We start from the raw sequence: 22,278 nt of genomic DNA, 5'->3' as shown, positions 1-22,278 counted from the left end.
ATACTTTTATTGTGGGATTTTTCTGTCCTGTGTCCTATAGACTTGCCACTAACAAGAAAGTGTGGAAATCAAGAAGCAGGAGAAGGGAAGGGGAAGGAGAAGGGAAGGGGAAGAAGAAAGAAGACAGAAGAAGAAGACAGAAGAAGAAGGAGAAGGGGGGGAGGGGAGAGGGAGGGGGAGGAAGAGGAGGAAGGGGAAGGAGAAAGAAGACAGAAGAAGACAGAAGAAGAAGACAGAAGAAGAAGAAGAAGGGGGGAGGGGAGAGGGAGGGGGAGGAAGAGGGGAAGGGGAAGGAGGAGAAGGAGAAGAAGGAAAAGAAATAAATATTTGCAGGAAATTTGAAAAAGTAATATATAGAATGTGTATACATCATGATAGAATATTAATAGTACAATAAATTGAGCAAAGGACATAGACCACTAAAAAAAGAAAAAATAATTACAGAATGGAATTTAAAACATATTTTCAGCTGCAAAACTGGCAAAGCTTTTTAAATATTGATTTTTAAGTAAATTATTGTACATTCACTTATTCTATAACTATTTGTGGCATGCTGCATGCCAGATAGATCCTCAGAATAGAATATTGGAAGGCAAATAAACATAATATTTTAAAAGATTGTTAGCAATATGGGCATGAACTCCAGAAGAGTAGTTGATAAAATAACACTATTTAGCATTTATTCAAATTATTTATTCACATTTTATATGTATAATTACCTGTATACATTGACTTAGTGTATGTTTTAATCCTCAAAACTATGGCTTAGATACATTAAGTAGCTGCCTAAAGGTCACGTGGGCAGAATGTGAAGAAGCAGCAATGTTAACCCGGATCTGCCTGACTTCAAAGTCCACAGTCTTAACAATGACGATGGCCTTCTCTCTGTGTTAGGTGTATAAACAGTGAAAATGTGACGCTACATTCTTAGGTTTAGAGATCACATACAGATATACATATATATGCGCACACACACGTGCACATTTCCATATGCCTAAGTATTTGGAATATAGGTAATTTTACTTTCCACATTCTGCTTTTCCATAATAAGTTCGCATTGATTTTATAGTCATTAACTAAAAAGATCAAAGAGTGAGAAACTGAATGGTTTTGTGAGCCACAAGAGAAAAAAAATTGCAGGTTCGACAACAAGAGACCTCCATTTTCCTTGCCTCATTCTTGCAGGTCACCTTGGAATCTCATATGACGGAAGAGAAAGCTGAGGCAACGGTGGTCACCGCAGAACCTGCAGAGGGTCAGCTCCCGAGTATTATATAGCACCTGGCCTAGCTGGGGTACAGGAATGAGAAGCGGACCATGCAGTAGACAACTGGAGGTCAAGGATAGGGGAGAGACAGGTTTGTGTCTTCAGCATCTGGCACCCGGGAAGGCCACAGGACACGTGAGGCATGCAATGAGTGACCTTCCTTTTCTGCCACTTTATGAACTGCCTTATTAATTGGGGGTGTTTGGGCTGTGACAAAACTTGATGTTCTACAGTGGGATGGAGAGAGGATAAAGAAGACAGGGTTCGAAGCGAACATTTGTTAGCTGAGTCCTATTTTCAGGAAGTGTGCTGGCACATTTCAGAGGCAACATCACATAGGCATTACCAATCACATTTTACCGATGGGAAAAAAAAAAGGTTCTGAAGGACAGTATGCCTTCACACGGCCCAAGATGCCACAGCTCATGTTGGGACGGTGCGTTCTCAGCTCACTTTCCCTAGAGTTCATGTGACCTCCCCTGGATTTGTCTGCCTTTGTGCCTCGCCTCCTCGTGCCAGAGAAATAATAACCCCTAGCTTCCATATTAGCTCTTGTGTCTCGTGGTAGAAACTAGATTAGTGGAGGCTATACACAAAATTGGTGGTTCCGTACTTCCCAACATACTGCCTACATGTAATAAAAGTCATCAACCCTGTGCCTCCCGAAGCTACTTTTCTTTGTTTTTAAAAAGAGTTTCCACAATGCTAAAGATCTGGACTGTTGCTACTCAGTGTGTTTTCTGAGAGCCAGTACCGTAGTCATCAGCTGCGAGCTTCCAAGAAATGCTAGTGGATCTGCATTTTATCTGGATTCCCTTTGAATTGTATTCATATACGAATTTAAGGCAGCTACTGTTTTTTAACTAATGTATTTCAGCGTACACAGATAGTTGGCCCTCGCGTGTGACATTGTGACATGGGCTTAGAATAATACTGATAAGTCTAGCTAACATTTATTAGATACTCACCAGATTGCATGATAAGGGCTCTGCATGCTTTATATCATATCTATGAAAAGTCTTATTATCTCCATGTTAGACCTGAGTAAGATAAGTCTTCAGGAAGGTACACCAACCGTAAGTGGCAGAGCTGAATTTTTGACCTATAGCCGTCTCCAGAGAGCAAACTTCTAACTAGTGTATTTAATTGTATGTCCTCAAGGTTTTTACAATATGTCTGTGGAGAAAGACAAGTAGGCCTAAAGCCATATTTGAAGGTTATCAAAAAGCTAATTTAGAGGCACACTTTGCTGTGGTAGGAGGCCAAAATGAGACACGAGATGATCTTGGAGATTCAGGGTAATTTTCATGGAGAAGATTTTTGACTAGAATGGTGCAAGAGAGGGCACCTCAGACCATAAATGTCTTGTGAGCAAAGGAATGCAGGTAGGTTTCTGTAAAGCGTGCTTTTTAACTCATCATCCAAATTGTATGTCCTAGAAGGTATGAGTGAAATCTCTCATGGATGGACCTAAAAGAAGCAATGAGAAATAATCAAGAAAATGAAAGAAATATCTGGGCTTCCAGGAGCCTAGAATTTCTATCCAGAGCCCATCCCAGCTTCGCTTCAAAAATAAACAAATACGGAAGGCTGCTACTCAACACTGTTTAGGGAAGCATTCTGAAGTCTAGGACATTTTATGGCCTTTGGGTGAATGAGTGTGAAAAGTGGATTATGCTGGGCCTTAAGTGGAAATGTAGGCACACCAGGCGTGCGTGCGTGTAACAATGCCTGGATAGGTCATGGCTTTCCTAGCTGATGATAATTTTAGCACATTCATCCATTCACAGAGCTGGATTCCTCATCCTGGGCTTGATTGCCAATCACAGACATTACATGATGGGCACCACTGAATATGAAGGTGGACGCACTCCATGCCCACTGGGATCAAAACACACTTTTAGAATAAAAGCGTAGTACATCTCAGAGGTCCTGTCCCACGTTGGAAATGTGCCAGAGCTCTTGGCTTTGATCCCGTGCTGTCAGCTGCAGTCCCCAAACACGACTGATCATAGAAGCCTCTTGATCAAAGAGCCTCCAGTGGCTCAGCACTGAGTACAGAATAAAACCAGTGTCCAAAAATCTCAGGGGCTCAGACATCCAGCAGGAAGTCCTGTTCACTCTGCCTCTAAAATACCCTAGATTCTAACCACTGGTTATCATCCCCTCAGGAGCCACCCAAATAGTCCAAGCCCAAGGTACCACAGCACCTTTCTCTCTCCAACACGCACACCTGCACACACACCTCTATTTTTATTATGGGACATTTAAACAGATATCAAAGTAGATGGAATTTTAAAAAACCCAGATATATTCATCACCTACATTTGACAATCATCATTTAATAGCCAGTGCTATTTTGTCTACACCCCCACCCACTTTCCTCCCTCACGCTTTATTTTGAATCAAATCCCAGATGTGGTATTACTCCATCCGCAAAAATTTCATTATGTCTCTCTAAAAGATAAGGAATTTTCTTGTAAACATAATTACAATGTCATTTTGACACCTCAAAAACAACAATCATTTTTAATATTGTCATGTTTCACTTTTCATAAATATTTGTATAGATAAATACCAATTGATAGATGGATAGATAGACGACAGACAGACCTATAGTTAGACAGGTATAGATAGATATAAATATGTAGATATATATACAATATGATAGTTTATTTAAATCAGTATCCAAATTGGAATTGCTTGATATGTCTAAGTGTTTTTTGATCTGTAGGGTTGCCTTCTATTCCCCTCTCTTTCTTTCAGAGATGTTAATATTATTATGTCTTAACCTGGAGACATGACTCCTGTCACAGCCTCCAAACTGGACTTCTGCTTCCGTGTCTGTCCCATGACACACTATTCCCCACCGAGAAACCTGAATTTCACAGTATTTTTAAAAAAATGTTTGGGGCGCCTGGGTGGCTCAGTCGGTTAAGCGGCCGACTTCAGCTCAGGTCATGATGTCACGATCCTTGAGTTCGAGCCCCGTGTCGGGCTCTGTGCTGACCGCTCAGAGCCTGGAGCCTGTTTCAGATTCTGTGTCTCCCTCTCTCTCTGACCCTCCCCCGTTCATGCTCTGTCTCTGTCTGTCTCAAAAATAAATAAACGTTAAAAAAATTTAAAAAAATGTTTAATGTTTATTTTTGAGAGAGAGAGACAGAGTATAGTGGGGGAGGGGCAGAGACAGTGGGAGACATAAAATCCAAAGCAGACTCCATCCAAGCTGTCAACACAGAGCCGAACGTGGTGCTTGAACCCACGAACTGTGATATCATGACCTGAGCCAGACACTTCATTGACTGAGCCACCCGGGTGCCCCAAATTTCACAGTATTAATCTGATCAGCCCTCTCCTAGACCTCACAAACCTTTCCCATTACACTTAGAAATCTCCAAACTCCCTACTTTGGCAGTAAGAGCCCTATAGAACCAAATGGTACCTAGAGTTCTTTCAGGACATAAAATGTGTTATTCTTTCCCAGCATAGTCGTGGAACCCCCTGGCTTCGGGGAAAGTTTGGGTCTGAAATGGTCAAAGTAAGACCCAAGGAACTTTCCCTCTGCCCAGAAGACGCTCCTTCATTGTCACGTGACTGGCTTTTTCTTAAAATTCTGGGTCTGTCTTATCCTTGGCTTTTCTCAGAAAGCAAAGCCTGAGACATCGGCTTGCATGTAGGTAGTTTACCCTGGGAAATAGTATCAGGAAATAAAGTCAGTTGATAGCAAGAGTGAAACAGGGAAGAAGGAAGAACGTTTTTAAGCCGGTTTCTGCTGTGGACAATTGGGGCTCTGTCTATGTCTTTTGAAAAGTCATGTAGAATGAATGTGATAATTGCCCCCCCCCCACAAAGGTGGAAGGAACAAGCCCTCATCTCCTGCATGCCATCTGCCATTGGTCAAGTTTCCCCACGGTGTGTTAATTTTCTGGTCCATGCTGGCTCAGACGTTTGTTAACGATCTGATGGTTTCCTACATGTGTGCTACAGTATGATTCCAGAGAAGCCCCGAGCGGCACAAGCCATACAAGGTGTAGCTGAGAAAAGGAGGCAGCAGCTTAGACTTCTGCAGAGCTGATGGCTAAAGCTAGAGCTAGAGCAAGACGTAGACGGGGAGGAGGTGAGGTGAGGCTCAGAAGAGTTCAGTCCCCAGGTGACTTTCTGGGGCTTTCCTCAACAGTCCAACCTAAAGTGTAGTCCACCACCCTGGCACTCTCTCTCAACATCTGTATGTTTTTATATCACTTAGTCCTCTCTGGAATTCTGTTATTTTCTTGCGCATTTACTTATTTCCCGTCTGCCTCCCTCCAGAACATACGTCCACCTTGTCCTTTTCACAAACCCAGGCATCTGGAGAACATCTGCTTTGCAAATGGGCCCTCCACAAATAATTGATGAGACCAGATAGAAACGAAGCAGGAAAATACTTGGGAACAGCTTGTAAAAGTCATGTAAGTCACACTAAGCTGCTCGAGATTTTATCTGTGTCTTAGAAAGCATTCCGTAAGCATTTTTGCTCTCATTCCACGGCTTCTGTAGAAAGTGGAGTTCAGGGTATTTGGTTATAGGCCACAGTTTCACAGCCACGCAGCGTGACTGTTCCAGCACGGAATCACAGGCACCATGCCTCCAAGTCCAAGAGCATCCTCCTCTCAGAGTTAAGAACACTTGGATCAAGAAAGTCTTCTGGCCTGTGGCTTCAAAAGAAGCATGCTCCCTCAATTGTGAGAGAAGACTGGCTTCAGTTTTACTCAGCTGCCTAAATCACATCATGCCTCTGACCATCAGTATTTTTCGTTAAAACTAAGGGCTTGAGGGACGCCTGGGTGGCTCAGTCGGTTGAGTGCCCAGCTTTGGCTCAGGCCATGATCTCACAGTTCGTGAGTTCGGGCCTGCTGCTGTCAGCTGTCATCACAGAGACTGCTTTGGATCCTATGTCCCCTTTCTCTCCATCTCTCCCCCCTACTTGCACTCTCTCTCTTTCAAAAGCAAATAAACATTTAAAACAAAACAAAACAAAAACTAAGGGCTTGAGTTATGGCCCTGCTATGTGTTGTGCTACCCTGGGATTTTGAGAACCTTTGATTTATAACAGCTTAGTCTGCCTACAGTGGGTCATCATAGGATGATATCTGGGCTCCGTCCCTTTACTCTATTTGCATATGGTACAGGCCTCTTGCTTGTGTCATCAAAGGAATACGTAAGTGAAATACAACGCAATTGATGAGTAAAACGAGATGTCATATCAGGCTTATGCACATCTTTAGTTTTCATATATTTTATAATATATAAGATACATAAAAGAATCACTATATCTCAGGGTGTTTTGGGGGCTCAGTCGGTTAAGTGTCGGACTATGGCTCAGGCCATGATCTCACGGTTCGTGAGTTCGAGCCCTGCATCAGGCTCTGTGCTGACAGCTGGAGACTGGAGCCTGCTTTGGATTCTGTGTCTCCCTCTCTGCCCCTCTCCCACTCGTGCTCTCTCTTTCTCTCTCAAAAGTAAGTAAGCATAAGAAAATAATTACTATATCTCAATATTTTCTGTATGATAATGCGAGATCCTGGTGTCTCCTTCGTTCGTTCTTTCTTTCTTTCTTTCTTTCTTTCTTTCTTTCTTTCTTCTAAATGAGTGAGATATAACATATGTATAGAAAAGGGCACAAGTATTAAGGTTCCACTCAGTGTATCTACATGCATATTTGTATACATATATAATAAAGTTTGAGCTGCTTATGTAACACCTAGACCAAGATACAGATCAAGGAGACAGAAGTCTCCTTCATTGGCCTTCCCAGTTACCATCTCACCACACTGAGATAATGGTTATCTTGACGTCGAGAATTTTGCTTTTCCTTGCACTTCATGTATGTGGAATCATAAAATAAATACTCCTTGATATCTGACTTCTTTTTGCTTAATATTAAATCTGTGAGATTTATCTGTATTGATACGTATAACAGTAGTTTACTCCTTTTTTTTAATTTCTGGGTATTTCAGTGTATCAATAGCTTACCACTTATTCACTGTTGATGAATATTTTTTTCCTATTTTTGGCTATTATAAATAAAGCCACTATGGACATTCTTTTTGTGTCTTTGGTGGACATGGGCACTCACTGCTCATGTATAAATAAATAAGAGTGCAGTTGCTGAGACAGAGGGTAGCTGCATGCTTAGATTTAGTAGTTACTACCCATTTCCCAAAGTGAGTATAACAAATTATACTCCCTTCAGCAATGTTTGAGAGTCCAGGGGTTCCAAGTCTTTGAGGGCAAAGGTATTTTTATTATATTTATTTGTATCATCCATCATGTATTCCATATGCTTGACTTAGCAGGTGCTCACTAAATATTTGTTGAAGAGCTGATCCAATTCCTCTCCCATTGTGAGGAGAATATGTGACCAAATGGTGAGACTAGCTTTTGCCTAACCCAAGGCATAGCAGGAGCACTGCCAAGATGGCAGCCTTGTGAACTGGGGTGGCTGAAGCTTAACATTTTGTTTCACTTTGTTTTAAGAATGTTTCCATCCTAATAGACTGTCATTCTTTCCATGATGAATCGTTTCATGAATAATTTAGACTGATCAAAACCAGAACCAGATACATGACTTTCTCTGCAACTGGAATCCTTAATAAATGTGTAGTGCCTTGGAAGCAGGCATTGTCTGAAGACCAGACAATGCCGGCTACATTCTTTATCTGAGAGGACAATAGCATCATAGAATGCAGGACCATAAGTCTCCCCACAGAGATCGGAACCACAGTCCTAACTCTCCTCTGACCACAGGGCTGAGTCGGGATATATGAAGAAAGGACATTTGAATGAAAGAATAATAAAGGTTAGTGAGTTTCAACAGTGTCTTTGCAACAAGGCGACCTTTGTGAAGATTTGAAAGACTCGAAGCCTCACTTCCCTCACGTGTAAATTAAGGATAATAATATTTGTTGTGTTTTTGTGAAGTGGCATTGATAACAGGAATACAACACACAAACCATAAATGTCCTCCATTGGATGCCAAGCACTTTGTAACTTTACCATGTTTTATCTCTTTGAAAGGATACAATGCAGTATGCTATGGTAGGGATGAATAGTCTACTCCAAAAACAGGAAGATCATCTGGTTATGCCCCTCCCACCACATAGTCTGGGAAATGTGTTTGTTTGTTTGTTTGTTTTTAATCTACCATATGGTATAATTGGACTAAAATCTTAAGTGCTATAAAAGTATTTTACCTATCTGCTTAACATTTAGAACATGTTAAATGAAACCAACCAGCCAACAACGATAACTAACTATTAAGTGTCAGTTAGCTTAATAAACAGCCTCTGTCCTCAAGGGAAAAATAATTACAGGAAAGTAAGATAAGAGTTCCTAGAGGAAGCGGCACTACAATTGGGCTTTGAAGAATGTGAGGCATATTTTAGGCAGGTATGACCCTGTGTGCAAGTGCTTGGAGATACGAGGAATCATCCTTTATTCTGGGAAATACGAGAACCTCTTTTGTTAAGGAAGCCAAGGTGATGGGGCGGGCAGGATGGACGTGTCAAGAATTGAGGCTGGAATGTATGTTGGATATTATCTTGGAATATATGAGGCCAGATATATGTTGAGGCCCAAATAGGGTCACAAAGTAAAAAAAAAAATGAAGATGAAGAAGAGGAAGAAGTATTAGGCTTAGAATCTACTTCTCCTGGGAGGCTTATTTCCTATGGAATGTCTATACGAACAACTTGCCTGGTTTGCAGAAGATGAAATATGGATTGGTCTTGATCATTACTCATCAGAGTGTTCGGGGGTGTGCCCCACCTGATTTGTGTGGGGACGGGGTTGGTGCAATGTTTAGACAGTACAGCTTTAATTCTCTGCGCGCAGTTAGCATGGGAGATTGCTCTCTCTGACATTATTATGAGCCATGAAGTTCTCAGATTTTACTGCTCCAAGTGAATCAAGCCATTTTCCAAAATGAATTATGGATCATAAACCCTTGGGGTGGCTATAGTGTTGCATTTTTGTGAAATCCATATTCTGGGTGGACATTTATTGAGCACATAACTATTATGAAGTGTTAGCTGCAGAGCAAACGCGGCTCGTGGTTGACTCATCAGGGGAGAAGATTAACACACTCATGTCTGAGTTCTGGATTCCAGTCTTCTCTGAAATTCCATCTAAACAGGGCTTGGAACTTTAGTTGCTACTCTGTGTGGTGAGGATCAGACCAAGGGCCCAGTGAAGGTTCTTCCTACAGGCTCTGAGCTGAAAAATTCAGCATCTGCTGAATAGGATGTTTTTGAAGATAGACGTTATGAGCTAAAGAGAGTGACTTCAGTCTAACCAACCTCACCCACACTGACCATCTTCTACAGACTAGATGTTTGTGGAACCTTGAAAACGTATGTTGAACTCCATTCCCAATGTGGTACAGTTTGGAGACAAGGCCTTCTTTGGGGGAGGCAATTAAGTCATGAGGCTGGGCCCCCATGCTAAGATTCATGCCCTTGCTTAAGAAACCTCAGAGTTTGTCCCTTCCACCATGCAAAAGCACAAGACAACCATCTGTGACCCAGGGATCAGGCTTTACCAGACACTGAATCTGCCAGCACCTTGACCTTGAATCTGCCAGCCTCCAAAACTGTGAGAACTGAATGTTTATTGTTTAAGCTTCTCATTATGGTATTTTTGTTATAGCAGCTTGAACAGATCCAGACACCATCATCCTTCCCTCTATGTTCTGCAAAGCAGTGAGAGAGAGAAAGAGACACAGAGAGAGAGAGAGAGAGAGAGAGAGATGTGAAGATGCCACTCCTTTGATTTTGAAAATGGAGGAAGGCACCCAGAGCCAAGGAGTGCGATCAATATCTCAAGGCTAGAAAAAGCAAGAAATTGGACTCTCCCTGGAGACTCCAGAAGGAGCACAGCCTTGTCAACCCAGTTTATACTTCTGACATCCAGATGTAAAGTAATGAATTTGTGTTGTTTTCAGTCACCAGATTTGTGGTAATTTGTTACAGCAGAAGAGTTCTCACATACATCATTAAAGGATATGCATAGTTTCAAAATATGAAAAAGAAAAGAGAACATGCAGTCAGCAGGCTATGGGGTCCTTTATGGGGTCTCTGAATGTGCTGTAATTGGCATTAGCAGATTCTGACTTTTTGCATCATGTTCTAGAATGTACAAAACATATTCTCCTTACAAAGAATCAATCAATGGGTATATACATAAAGTAAAAAATCAAAACTACTCTACCCCCCATTCCTTGTATTCCTCAGGGGTAAATGTAGAATTATGTTCAGTGTTCACCGTTAATCTCATTCATCCTAACCTGCCCCATTCTGGCACTTTTTGGGAAATACAATTTAAAAAGCAAACAAAACAAACAAAGCACAACCCAGAAAAATTCTCCACAAAAGTACAAGAGAAAGAAAGCAGTTTTATTGTTGGAAAGCATTAAACCAGAACATAATGCACAACACAGACATTCCAGTAGGAGAATGTAAACGTAGAAAGAAATCTCATCTTTTTCTGTACTCAGGTAGATACAACCCATTGTGTACATGTTCACAAGAAAGATAATGACTAGTTCCTAAGTCAAAGGACTTGATGGTACCATCTGTCACACATGGTTTATCCTAAATTCACTTGGTGGTTGGGGTGACAATGGGTGTTAGCTAATTGGCTTTGTCCAAAGGGAAAGAAAGATACACTTCTCATATCTTTACGACAAGAAGTGATTTTCCAACCTGGAGCTAGGCTCCATGGAAGTTGGAAGTTAGCTCTCTATCCTCATAGGAGCAGGAAATTAGGCTTTTTATCTTTTTTGATGATTACATTTCAGTTTTTTAAACATTTATTTATTTTTTAGAGACAGAGCAAGACAGAGCACGAGTCGGGGAGGGGAAGCGAGAGGGGGGTACACAGAATCCGAAGCGGGCTCCAGGCTCTGAGCTGTCAGTACAGAGCCCAACATGGGGCTGGAACTCATGGACTGCGAGAACATGACCTGAGCCAAAGTCAGCCGCTTAACTGACTGAGCCACCAAAGTGCCCCTGATTATTGCATTTCAGAGAGATACTACCCAAGTCCTTGAGAAAGATATGCCTGGGTTATAAAGCTGGCAAAGAGCTTACTTCGTTTTTGAAAAGATTTACATACATTTCAGAAACAGAGAAAGAACCTGTGATTACACATTTTCTAAAGTAAACCCTCTAAGAAAAGGTATGTGTGGTGGGGGAGAGGGGTTGGGGAAAATCTCTTCTATATTTTCAATGGGGAGAATTAAGCCTTACGTTGCTAATTGGTATTTGCCCTTACCAGCTAATTTTTTTTATTAATCTCTCAGTTTTCAGAGGGTAGGTCTTTACCTCAGTTTCCTTATCTATAAATCAAATACATAAATTAAAGAGTGAATATGTACAAATCACTTAGAATAAGTGCCTGGCATCTAATATGAACAATATCAGTAGCGTTAATGATTCCTCCTCATACTGCATTGGATATAGCACTTCATTATCTTTATCTTCCTTTCTAACTAATTTAATGATTGCTATTTTTAAGTTTAGTCCACTCAGCATATATTGAATTTTTCGGATGACAAAACTGTCTTCTGGACCAAACGGCCAGGGTCTTTGAAGTGTTGTTCTAGACTAGGCCTGGACCTTGGGCCTCGTCCTCGGGCTGGCATAGACCATTTTTAGCAAGAATCCTGCTAAGTCGATTTAGTGAGAATCCCCCACCCCCTCAGTTTAGTGAGAATCCATCAATAACTGATCAATATCTGATCAAATTCCTCATTTCTCCCCATTTCACAGGTGGTCTGATTCCCCTGGTCTGCCTTCAGCAAGGATCCTCTTAGGTCAGGTCTGTTTAGAAGGAATCCCCCTACTTGTGATGTCTCCCCTTGTAATTTATCATGCACTCACTCTGCTCTTTGTCTATAAATCCTCACTTGTTCTTGGGGTTTTCAGAATTGAGCCCACTTTTGTATGGAGTTATATTTTTCCCCTTTATTCTAATTCTTCCTCCACAAAATCTGTTTTTACTCCTTTAACTACTGTCCAGCCCTGGTTTTGTTTCTTTGTTTGTTTTGTGTTTGTTTTTATTTATTTTTTTTTTTTGGACACTAGCCACTAGCCACTAGCCACTAGCTGGCCAGGTGGAGGTCCAGAGGAGCTAAAGTTGAGCTTGACCAAGGTCAAAAATGATCCCACATGAGTCTGATAAAGGGAAAGGGGCAGGGTGCTGAAAGTTTGTTAGAAAATGTGATTTTAATGAAGGACCATGAAATCCAAGCTCTGAATACAGAATAATTTGAGGCCACCATGAGGCCACCATGAGACTAAGGGCAGTGGACACGTGGGAAAATCAATAGGAGAAAGGTTTCTGCAGGGACAAATAATTGTTTTCATCAGACTGCAGGTATGGGAAGACTAGACCAGTAGAACCTTCACTTGGGATAAGAGAAGTGAGTCAGTTACTGGTAATACAAGGTCTGGGGAGTGACCATGGGTATGAGTTCCTCAACGTGCAAAACGAGATCATTGCAAGATGGGTTGAGAACTTGCAAGCCAAATTATCAGAATAATTATCAATGGGCATACTTACCGACATAGATCAATAATAATTATCGATATAAATCACTGTGACTTACTAACAAGAGCAGTCTTGGAGAAGGGACATCATCATGGCAGGGGCTGAAATCTCCAAGGAGTTGAAAATGCTCCTCTAGGTTGCAAATAGGTGTAATATTTGCAGTACATACAGAAATGATTAAGTGAGTGAAATGATTTGCAACTTGAGAGTCTTTTTGTGGGAAGAGAAGATGTTCTGGAATGCAATAGTAGGGAAGAAATGACCTGTCCCTCCTGCATCCTCAGGGCTGCAGAAACGACCTGTGGGCTCATCTAGGCCTTCAGTATGAACAGGAAGGAAGGGGCATATGGAGTTTGCCAGTTATGTTTGGTGCAGTCCCAAAGACTCATGGGAACGATGTGGACATTGGCCAAGGGCAAGGGATGGGTTTAATTGGGGGTGAATGTCTCTATGTAGATAAGATGAATGAATGATGCAACAAGAAAGCACAAACTTGTTCCATCTCCACTAAGAAGGGGCTCTGACTTGTTACAGATGTGACTTGCTAATATGACAGGTGAGAGAGCTGGAGGCACATTTATTCTATCTTCTCTCCAGCCCAGCATCTTGACTTAGAATTTACCTGTTTCACCCGGGGCAAGGAAGAAGCGTGCTCCTAGTTAATTACCAGCCAGCCGTTGACACTGAAGCAGAATTCTCCTTTCACTGCTGAATGCAGTCATTGCTCCCCATATCACCATAATGAGAGCCCCCTCCCTGGCCTTCTGCCTTTAAGCCTGGATTTAGAATCTCAATTGTTATGGATAAAATTTAATGCAGCACAAAATATCACAGAAGAAAAATGACACCATAAAACGCACCTTTTGGTGGTGAGTCATTTTAGTGCTGGGCAGTATTTCCTTGGAGACAGGTCATTAACAGCCTGCTGCACCCAGGCTGTTGTTCTGCCGATTGTTGCCCTGTAGGCAGATGTGGGCATGTTGTGCAAAGGAGATCTTTGAGACGTACCCAGAGGGAGTTGTCTTGAGGCTGCACATTTAGCAAACATCTATTGTGTGAGCTCCAGGCCCTGTGCTGAGCACTGGGACAGATCCAAAGATAAATGAAATGCAGTGGCTTCTCTCACAGTCTAGCTGTGCAGACAGACTGCTCCAAGGGTTGTAAAGGTGACAGTAGTAATAATAATAATACAAATAGTAACATTCATTATTCATTGCTTGCTCTATGCTAGGCACTGCGCGAGGGGTTTCACAGTCCGTATGTCAACATGTCGTTCTAGCTCTGCAAGATTGGCTTGTCATAGGTTTCATGACCCTGCAGGAACCCAGGCACTTAACTTTTGGAAGGGGTCACAAACCACCAGTCACATCTCTTTACTGGAGATGGAACGTAATCTAGTATAGGGGGAGCATGCTTTGGGAGGAAACTGTGGGTGGAGAGAGGTAGAAGAAAGGATTTGAGAGTTCTGGCGAGGGTAAGTAGAGAGGAAAGAACACTGGCCACCACAGGAAACACACACAGCCTTGCAGAAGAGTGCACGTAAATCACCTTCGAGCTCGCAGAGGACGTCTCCACAGCTGCATATTAGAAGGTCGCACCAGAGGAAGGGGCAGCAGCCAGAATGGTTTAAAAGAGGATGGTATGCTTACAGCACTCAACTTCTTGAATGTATGCCCGTGTAGGGAAACAACTTGGCTTTCTTCATGGGCTGGGAGGGAGGCCCTGTTCTAAAATATCGTTAAGGTCGTTCAGATTATCACGGGTATTATTTTAAGATTATTCATTGTTTGGTGTTCTCCAATGGTCTTGTGAAAAATCACTGGTGTTTGTGGAGCATGTACCACACATGCTTTTATTTTTTCATTTCAATTTTTATTTTTTATTATATTTTTTATTTTTTATTTCAATTCAAGTTGGTTAACATACAGTGTAGTCTTGGCTTCAGGAGTAGAACTCAGTGATTCATCTCTTACATATGATACCCAGTGCTCATCCCAACAAGTGCCCTCCTTAATGCCTGTCACCAATTTAACCCACCCCCCACCCAACACCCCTCCCAGCAACCCTCAGTTTGTTCTCTGTATTTAAGAGTCTCTTATGGTTTGCCTCCCTCTCTATTTTTACCATATTTTTCCTTCCCTTGCCCTATGTTCATCAGTGTTGTTTCTTAAATGCCACATACGAGTGAAATCATATGATATCTGTCTTTCTCTGACTGACTTATTTTGCTTAGCATAATACCCTCTAGTTCCATCCACGTTGTTGCAAAGGGCAAGATTTCATTCTTTTTCATCACTGAGTAGTAGTCCAGTGTGTGTGTGTGTGTGTGTGTGTGTGTGTGTGTGTGTGTGTGTGTACATATATATCGCATCTCTTTATACATTTTCAAAGCATGTCCTTGGGTGGTCACACTTGCTTCTAATAATTACCCCCTGCAGTAGATTCTTACTCTAGCTTTTTAAAGATGAGAGGGCAGAAGCTGAGAGAGAAGTTCAGGAACTTGCTTACTGTCACTTTTCCATCTACCCAGAATTGGAAGAGCCTTTATAAAGGATTTCACAATAACCCTGCATCACTGTGACCTCTGTTTCTATCCTCACATCTTCTCTGAATCTGACATTCCTGTCTCTCCCTAAGGCATCTTTGTGATGACACTGGGCCCACTTGGATAATCCAGGATAGTCTCTCTTCTTCAAGATCCTTAATTTAGTCATATACACAGGAAAGTCATATTTTGCCACGGAAGGTGACACATTCACAGGTTCTAAGGGTTAGGATGTGTGCATCTTTAGGGGACCATTATTCTGCCAGTCACAATGTTAAAATTGTAAATAGCACTTGAAGACTGTCTTTTTATTCATTAATTTTTTTTGATAGCCAACTCTATGATTCACTCAGCAATATGAATTTGGTGACTGCTGTGTCAGGCATTGTACTTGGTGTTTGTTTGGCCCCTCCTTCTGAAGGAGTGGCCCTCAGAAGCTCTGCTTAGGTCAAATGCCCTCCTTTTCCTTCCCTCCAATTAGATTATCTCCCTGGAGATCTTGAAATGTGACTTATAGACAGAGAGGCCTAGGAGTTTATGGAGCTGACATTTCAATGGTAGCTCCAAGAGAGAAGAACCATAAAGTTCTGCTCCTGACTTCTTTGTTCTGTCTTGATTGATGCCTTTTCAGAGGGTAATTCACTATTTAAAAAAATGTAATGTTTGTTTATTCTTGAGAGAGAGAGAGAAAGAGCACGAGCAGGGAGGGGCAGAGAGAGAGAGAGAGGGAGACACAGAATGCGAAGCAGGTTCCAAGCTCCAAGCTGTCAGCACAGAGGCTGACGTGGGGCTTGAACAATCATGAACCGTGAGATCATGACCTGAGCTGAAGTTGGACACTTAACCAACTGTGCCCCCCAGGTGCTGCTGTTTTCGATTCTAGTTGCTACCTAATTTCTTACCTAACAAAATTTTTTTCTTTTTTTTTTTCTTTTTTACCTAGCCAGAGTCTGTTTGCATCACTTGTGTCCCAAAGAGCATGCCACATCTTCAGACTCCAACTTTTTATTGATTGCAGGAGTCTGCTACCTCTTTTGTGAGAAATATTTTAGATTTCAACATCATATAAAACACTTTTATTCTTTTATTGCCTTAAAATTCATTACCTGTGGTGTTTTACTATAAAGTATGTAAATAGACTCAAAGAATTTTATTCTTAATAATGAGTGTTGTTTTTGAAAGAGTAAACTTGAATATGTCAGACTCTTCTTAACAGTTTTTGCTTCAGTGTTTAAAGATATAATGCATACTTACCGTAATTAAAGGGTAATTTTCTTAAGTGTCACAACTTCAGAAAATAGCATAAGGAAATGGAAAGTATCCATTATCTATTGGTTCGTTAAACCTCCCACAGAACTTAGCAGCTTCAAGCAGCTGAAAGCAGCCCTCAGATGTCATCTCACAGTGTCGGTGGATCAAGAATTCAGGCATGACTTAGCTGGACCCCTGCTTCACGATCTCTGAGGTCTGCAATAAATGTGTTGGTCAGGGATGGTATCATCCGAATTCTTGACTGGGGAAGGGTCCAATTCTATGCTTATTTGGCTGTTCATAGGATTCTGGTTTTTCAAGTTGTTGGACTGAGGCCACAGTTTCTTGCTGATCATTGAACTGAATCAGTTCCTTTCATGTGGGTACAGGTCACAATGTGGCAGCTTGATTTACCTCTTGGAATCTAATCACAAAAGTTACATCCTCTCAGTGTTAGGGTATTCCATTGATTAGAAACAATTTACTGAAGGGAAAGGGATTCTAAAGCCACAGGCACCAGAGGCAGAGATCGTTAGGAACCACTTTAGAAGCTGCCTATACACAACTAGCTTTGACAGAGCAGAGATTAGTGACTTATACTTTTCAGTACTAACAGTTTTCTTAGTTCCCTTCCCTGGTTGTGTGCGTTTTCTCTTTTGAGCCATGGACTGGACATGAGGTACACTTGTGTCTTTGAAAATTTCTCAATCTCAGGACAGTAATTTACTGCCTGAACTCACTCTTGTTAGCATACAGACAAAGGAATTTGGCTTGACGTGTTTTCCTAACACTATTACATCTTCAGATTACTAAACTATCTAAATGATCTATTGCACACCTCAGAAATGAAGAAGAGAGACGGTTTATGGAGGCTATAGGAGGAGAGGAGCCAAACCACAATAGTTGCCAAGGAGCCAGTGGGTAGTAGGCTAAACTGTCTTCACCAGTCAGTAGACTGTGCTTAGAAACACTAGTTAGGATAATCTTTTTAGATCCCAGGTTGGTTAGCCTTCTGTTTTCTGAATCCTGGGTTACTAAAGTGAATCACAATACACTCTTCAGGGTGGAACGTTTTATAACAAAGTTAACAATTGAAGTTTGTGTTTGCAGAGATCTGTGATGATGTGATCTGAGGAAATACTGGCCGAATAGCAGGATGCAAAACAGCGTTTGCATCCTGGTCTTGGCCAATAACATCTCCTGCCTGAATTATGACAACGGCTTCACTGATCTCACGGCTGGCCTTCTTACCACCTTTTCTCAACACAGCATCCGGGAGGATCCTGTTACGAACCCAAATACCTCTTTTCTTTCAGAGTAAAAACCCAACTCTCACAAAGCCTACATTATCTGGCCTCCACTGTCTCTTACTTCATGTCCTGTTATCTACTTTTACTGACTTTCACACTTATCTATATGATCCTACTTGAATTCCCTAGATGCTATGTCTTGGGCACATGCATTGGTTGTTCCTAATGCCTGGGTACCATTCCTCAAAATATCCACAATGTTAACTTCATCATCCCATTCAAATCGTTGTGCAAATATTTCTCAGTGACATCTCCCCAGAGTAACCTACCTGAAATTGCAGCCTAAGCTTTTCCATTTGCGTGTATGTGCATGTTTCCATAGCACTTCCATTGTAATATGTTATATAATTTACATATACAAAATGTTTACTAGATCTCTCCCCAGTAACATTTAGGATCCCAAGAGGCAAGGATTTGTGTCAGTTCTGTTTACTAATGTGTTCCGAGTACCTACATAACAGCCATTTAATAAAAAACTATTGAATTATGTTTGTAAAGTATTTTGTAGAAAAAATAATCGGAGGAACTATACCAAAGTAAAATTATTGAACACTGCTTAGTGAATAATCTATTTTTTTAATTTTGTTTTTAAACTAATTTATGCTTTCTAAAACCCTCACATTAAGCACCATTACTTTTAAAAGATAAGATAACAGATTACACAACAGGAAATCAGGTAAATTAAACAATTTAAGTTTTCATTTTGTGTACATCAGAATCTGAGGTTGGAAACGTTCACCTTTAAAAGAGGAAATAAAGGATGGGTTTTGAGTTCATTGACACTTCCAATTTTAGCTTATCAGAGAGAACTATAGATAATACAGTCTAAAGAAAACAACACTTAGATGGGGCTGCTTTAGAATAGTGACCCCCACTCTAGAATGCGTCCTTTCATATTTAAAAATGTAAACCTGAGGTTAAAACAGACTGAAGTGTAGAGAAAAACACAAGCCTTTCATCTAAAATCTAGAAGATCTAAAATGATCTAAACTCATTTATTATATAAATTTCAAAAACAAAAATTCAGACACTCAAGTTTTGAAAAGCGTTGCTAAAGAGAAATTAAAAAAATTTTAAGACAGATTTTCCTATACAGGTATATTCAATATTTATTAAACACCTATTATTGGCAAGTTATTGTCCTAAAAGCTGATTGCTAAGGGTTATCTCATGTGACCCTCAAAACATCCATCTAATATCGATATTTTTAACTGATTTTTCCAGGTAAGGAGATACAATATTATTTCTCATTTTTCCCTGCCCAAACCCTTCAGCACACCAGCTACAGCGGGGATATTGGCAGTAGACAGTGAGGGAGCTGAAACTATGTGATTCAGAAATAGATTATTTTGTAAAGCATTTGAATCAGGACAAGACTTATTCATTTGTGCGTCCATTCCTTCGTTGATCTATTGCCAAAAGAAAAAAAAAAAAAGGACATATTGAGAAAATGTATTCCAGGTCCTGTCCCAAATACTAAAGATACAGAGATGAATAAATATTGCATGAATGTCGAGGAAGAGCTAGTCTAATAATAAAATATATTGAGAATGTGCTAGAATCCATTGTATTAAGTACTACTTTGGAAGTATGGGGTAGGCAAGGCCATCTATTCTCCCTGAGGTTTGGAGGAAGATGAGAAAAAAAAAAAATCACAGAGGTAGTAAAAGTAGAGTTGAACTTAAAAAATGGACAAGAGTTACCAGAGCAGAATATGAGAAAGGGATTCTAATCCAAACACCTGTTGAGGTGTGGTCCGGCATCAAGGCATTTGCAAGAATTTTCCGAGCTATTGTCAATACCAAGCTTTGAACTGCTGGGTCCAGAGATGTCGGGGAATATTGGAATGAAATTTGGATGAAAACACCTAATGGAATTTTTTAAATCCTATGCAGAGCAGGCCTGAAACAAACCATTATTAATATTAATAAGATTTCTTCTGTTATTAATTCTGCTGTTTAAGATCAAGGCTTTGCCATTAAACATAATTAAGACTTGAGATGAATTTACTTAGTAAAATTCTTTGACCTTACATAATTCAGATGATGAAAATAAAAAAACCGTATCATTAACACTACCGTCTTCTCTTCATCCTGCATTTGTTGGGGGGAGACACATTAGTAAAGCACCACTATACTTTATCACAGAATTGCTCACCTTGTCTGGGTGCACACTCTTCTTGGTTCTCCCATTTTCCATCCAAGTACGATGGTCATAGCTCACTATGGTTGCATCCTCCCATGCACTTCCATATAAATCTACACCTCTTCCTAAATCCCAACACCCACGCCAGCCTACCCTCCCTCTTATGGCTCAGTCTTTTTTCCCCTCTTTTTTTATTATAAATATTTTTTAATGTTTAGTTTTGAGAGAGAGAGAGAGAGAGAGACACAGAGTGTGAGTGGAAGAGGGGCAGAGAGAGAGGGAGACACAGAATCCGCAGCAGGATCCAGACCCTGAGCTGAAAGCACAGAGCCCGATGCGAGGCTCGAACTCATGAGCCTTGAGATCATGACCTGAGCTGAAGTTGGATGCTTAACTGACTGAGTCACCCAGGCGCCCCCTATGGCTAAGTCTCAAGTAATCTTAAAGTTCAACTTAAAAACCACCTCCTTGACCCTCCTCTCACCCCTAATCATTCTCTTCCTCACCATGCTCCTAAGAAGACCCATGTCTCACTCCCTTCGAAATAGCGAAATTCTGTAGCTATCTCCGGCGTCTGTATGGAGAGGCCCTTGACCTCAGGAGAAACTTTCTCCCTTGGCTACAATGGTTGATGTATGATCCATCCATCTACCCCAAATCAGCTAATCAGAGATATCCCCTGGGCTTTTCAAATTGGAGATTGATGGAAGTTACTAGTTTTATCTCTTGTAATCTTGCTCTAATGCAGTTGGAGAGAATTCATACAACCCCTGAAGACTGGATAGTGAAAGAGATTCCTGATCTTCAAGATGCTGGATCCAATTTTTTTCTGAAGACATCCTCATTTCTGTCCTTTTATGTAGACCAATGCATTCCTTTCTCTCTGTCCGTCTCCGTCTCTGGCACTCTCTCTTCGTCAAAACTAGTCTTAGCTGAGTTTCTGTCTCTTGTAACTTAAAACGTATTTTTATGGGTTTTTGTTTGTTTTTGTTTTGTTTTGTCTTTATGTAAGCGCCACACCTGATGTGGACCTTGACTGAACTCACGACCCTGAGATCAAGAGTCCTATGCTGTACCAAGTGAGCCAGCCAGACACCCCCCATAATTTAAGAAGTATTGACAAGTACAATACTCCATAGCAATCATTTATTTTTCTTGGCACTGGACAGCGGACTGATAGAAGGCAGTGTTTTATTTATCTCTTATTTACTCCAACATTTGATAAAGCGTCTGACATCTTAAGCGCTCTCTAAATATTTGTCAAATAAGAGAATAAAGGCCTCTACGGAACTGTTGCATCACTCACTCCATTGCACACCTGAAACTAATATATTACTGTATGTTACCTATAGTGGAATTGAAATAAAAACTTAATAAATAAAGAAGAACGATTCTGAGAAGCTAAAAAACATCTCCAAATAATGTTCAAATTGAAAAAAGAGAGGCAGAGAGGGAGTAGAGATGAAACCCATTTCATAGAGATAGTTGCACGATGTAACATTATGTCCATTGTAAAGAGTCCTCATGACTGATAAGTTTAAATGCAATAAGAGATTGATTTTATTTTATTTTTAAATTTTTAAATGTTTATTCATTTTTGGGAGAGAGCATGAGCGGGGGAGGGGCAGAAAGACAGGGAGACACAGAATCCGAAGCAGGCCCCAGGCCCTGAGCTGTCAGCACAGAGCCTGATGCAGGGCTCGAACCCACAAACTGTGAGATCATGACCTGAGCTGAAATCAGACGCTCAACCGACTGAGCCACCCAGGCACCCCGAGATTGATTTCATTTTTTAAAAATTTTTCCTAAAATCGACCAGACACCTGTTAAATGTAATGAAAAGATAGTCCAAAAACTAAACAAATAATGAACAAAGCAAATCTTTTCCTCTTTAACTCTACCACTCTGTCTTTAGACACACACACACACACACACACACACACACACACACTCTTCATGTTTCCTCTGCCCATAATACCTCTCACCCCTTAATCCCTCAAGCAAACGTGCCTTCAAGCTGTGCTCAAATACCGAAAACCTTTGCCAAGTATTCCATGCTACAGCCCCTTTAAACAACACTAGACGTTCTTTTACCTGATCCTCTGGTACATTTTGTACTTTAGCTCATCCTACAGAAATTACTTATTTTCATTTCTACCCCCTCCCTTCTT

General features: G+C 40.9%; 1 long non-coding RNA gene across 1 annotated transcript in view; it reads left to right on the top strand.

Annotated features, from left to right (window-relative positions):
* LOC128312791 (uncharacterized) overlaps positions 1–21,017 on the top strand; it is a 243,971-nt gene extending 222,954 nt beyond the window's left edge. The window contains exons 2-3 of the long non-coding RNA XR_008292527.1: positions 5,576–5,715; positions 17,763–21,017. This is a non-coding gene — a long non-coding RNA (uncharacterized LOC128312791). The remainder of the gene's footprint in view (positions 1–5,575; positions 5,716–17,762) is intronic.
* Positions 21,018–22,278: the final 1,261 nt, after the last annotated feature.

Source organism: Acinonyx jubatus, chromosome F2, assembly GCF_027475565.1.
Source record: "Acinonyx jubatus isolate Ajub_Pintada_27869175 chromosome F2, VMU_Ajub_asm_v1.0, whole genome shotgun sequence".
NCBI classification, from domain to species: Eukaryota; Metazoa; Chordata; class Mammalia; order Carnivora; family Felidae; genus Acinonyx; species Acinonyx jubatus.
The sequence above is the reverse complement of the archived record's forward strand: the minus strand, read 5'-3'. Positions and strand labels throughout refer to the sequence as shown.